A 3,059-nucleotide genomic window follows, 5' to 3' on the forward strand; every position below is an offset into this window, starting at 1 on the left:
GCCGCCACTTTATCCCCGATGTGGGACAGTTGTGTTCTCCTTTCCAGTAATGTCTCATGGGTTTCTTTAAAAACACCTGTGCTTTGACCCCCAGTGAAATTGCGTCACCCAGGGATGGAAACCTCCGGGTGGGGCAGCACCTCGAGGTGGCCCTAGTGCTGCGTAGAAGCTGTTGAAGCTGTAGCACAGCAACTTTGAACCCTGGCACTTTTGCTAGCTTTAAACTCGCCTGGGGCTCCTAAGGGTATGGGTTTATAAACTGCTCCCTATGGCTGCCCCAGCCGCGCATGGACTTAAGGTCACCAGGGCATGCCCATCCGGGACCCCTCATCCTGAAGGCTGGCCCTGGGAGGCAGGCTAGGGAGAGCTGGGGGCGGGGGCCAATCCTGAGGGCGCACCGGGGCCCTGCCCGCTCCAAACACACCGCCCCTCCCACTCATCAGCCTGGAAATGGCCCCTCATCCGGGGTCTGCTGGGCCTCATCCAGGCTCCTCTCTCATCCCCGCTGTGGGGAGGGCGACAGGGCTGAGTGCTCCTCTGCCCCTCCCAGGAGCATCTATGACCTGAATCCGCCCTGACTGCAAGACTCCCACCCCCCTCCCCGACCACCGAGTGCCTTCTGCTTACAGAAGAGTTGCTCAGTACCATCTCATTTAGGCGTGCGGTTTGCCCACTGTCTTTCTCCTGTCCCTCCTGTGTCCTGCGTAGGTCCAGCCTTTGTGGGTCCAGGGCTTGCTTCTCAGCAGCAGGTCTGGGGGCTGTACCTGGTGCAGGACACAGGGTCAGACACCTCCTGGCACTGGTTGGCATGGGGGTATCCCCTGCCCGGCCCCTGTCCTGCTCTGTCCAAACCTCCCTTTTTGGTGACCAGTTTTCTTGGTTGGCATTAAAGGAAAAAAGCTCATCTTCGTGCCAACTCAGTCTACAGTCACTTGATGCCTTTGACTCCGTGTCTGTGTTTAGGAGACAGCCTCTGTGCAGCTTCCCATCTGATGTCTTGGTAGGGCTACCTGGAAATTTGGAGGGCGGGGGAATAAATGAGATACGCTTGTCTTTTCGTGTGGGCTATTCAGTCCTTTGCTCAGGGCGTAGGGAACCCCGCTGGGCTCTCAGGGCTCTGGGCTGGGGCGCTCCCCCTGCTGCATTTCTCCTGCAAATGAAGGACAGGGGACCGGGTCCAGGCGTCCTTCGCCTCACATGGGGAGCTTCACCCAACACCCCTGCCCCGCCTTTGATCCTGGTCGGCGACTCTGCCATTTGCCCTGCTGCCTCCGCCCGGCTACTGCCACCCCTGGGTTCCTTTGTGCTCAGGAACCCCCACGTCTACTCTCCACCCGCGTTACCACCCTGCCGCTTCAGCCCTCCCTCGGAGCCCGAGCTCTGGGTGAAACTCGGAATCGCACTCAGGATGAAACCCTGAGTCCCAGTGAAGCCCCCACAAGAACCCACCTGCCACTTTTCCCCTCAATAACCACTTCAGACTCACCAATCTCTGCTTGTCATCAGACGAGCCAATCTTGTTCCTGCCCCCAGGGACTTAGCACATGCTGTCCCCACTGCATAGTAAGTTCTTCCTCTGACCTGTACGGCCATCGACGCCTTCCTTCCGTCAGGTCTCAGCTCTGATATCGCCTCCTCGGAGAGGCGGCCTTGACCACCTCCGCCTGCCACACAACTGGTTAAAATTACCTGTATCTGTCCTGGCCGGTAGTTCAATTGTTAGAGCATCGTCGGGATAAGCCAAGGTTGCAGGTTCAATCCCTGGTCAGGGCACCCACAAAGAGTTAACCGGTGAATGCATAAATAAGTGAAACAACAAACTGATGTTTCTCTCTCTCCCTTCTTCCCTCTCTAAAATCAATAAACATTTTAAAAATTAAAAAAGAGAATGTAAAGAAAAAAAAACAAAAAACACTTGTTATCTGCCTTCCCCCCAGGATGTGAATTCTCTGTGAGCGGGAAATATATCTACCTCACTCACCACCTGGTATCCCCAGGTTTAGAGCAGACCAAGTACATAGTAGTAGCTCAATAAATATGTTGAAGGCTTGAAGCCACACTTGGATACCAAACACAGGTCTCTTCATAAGAGGAATTTGCCTCCTGGCCGTTAGGAAGACTCCATTTGTTTCTGTCTCATCCCAAGAAATTATTGTAACAGCCAGGATGAGGGACATCAGTTAGGGCAGTGGCAGTATGACAAAGGAAAGGATGATGGGCCTGTCTTCAGGACAAGGACATGGCAGGTATGAGTCACAGCATCACCTCTGTGCAAAGCCCTGTGTCCTGCTGCCGTGTGCCACACTCAGCATTCGCAGACTGGCTTCCTCCCTGACATCCCGCCAGGGGCAGCGCCTGGAAAACACATCGCCCACAGTTTGCCAGTGCCGTCCCTGGCTCCTGGGGAAGATGGATATTATTTTTGCCACCTGGTAGTTTAACACCAATTCTGTTGACAGAAAATTAAGTTGGCCCCCTCCAACAACTCCAAAAATAAATAAATAAAATTAGGCAACATGACAGCAAAATCAGGCAGTGGGTTAGCTATGTATTCAGTCCAGATGGATGAAACGTCTGGGCAATAGAGCTCACTCGAGGCCTAAAGGGTGGTCTTTCCTAATCTTCCCAGCCCTCTTTGCACTGGTCAGAGGGCTCCAGAACAGGCCGGTGGGGAGATACTGAATTGGGCTCCCATGAAGCCTGACGGCTTTGAGGGGGAGAAGCACCCTGAGGCAGTGAGCAGGACCGCAGGCTGCAGGCTGCTGGCCCGTGCGCCCGGTTACTAGGAGACGGCAGCAGGCGTGTGGGAGAGATGACGTGAGATGTGTGGGCAGGGCTGGAGCTGAACCTGGCAGGCAGTCCAGGGAAGACAAAAAAAGAAAGGGCACATCTGTTGGCTTCATCTGCAAAGTCGCAGATAACACAGAAAGCTGGGAAAACGGACCGTGCCCCCGGTGCAAAATACCCGGGTAGAGGGAGCATCTCTGAGGCACGGCTGACTCCAATGGCTTGTTTGGGAAGATGTTGGCTTTGTCTTCTCCTTGGTCCCCTGTTAATTT

Source organism: Pteronotus mesoamericanus, unplaced genomic scaffold, assembly GCF_021234165.1.
Source record: "Pteronotus mesoamericanus isolate MK-2021 breed Mesoamerican mustached bat unplaced genomic scaffold, CSHL_Meso_final contig_482, whole genome shotgun sequence".
NCBI lineage: Eukaryota > Metazoa > Chordata > Mammalia > Chiroptera > Mormoopidae > Pteronotus > Pteronotus mesoamericanus.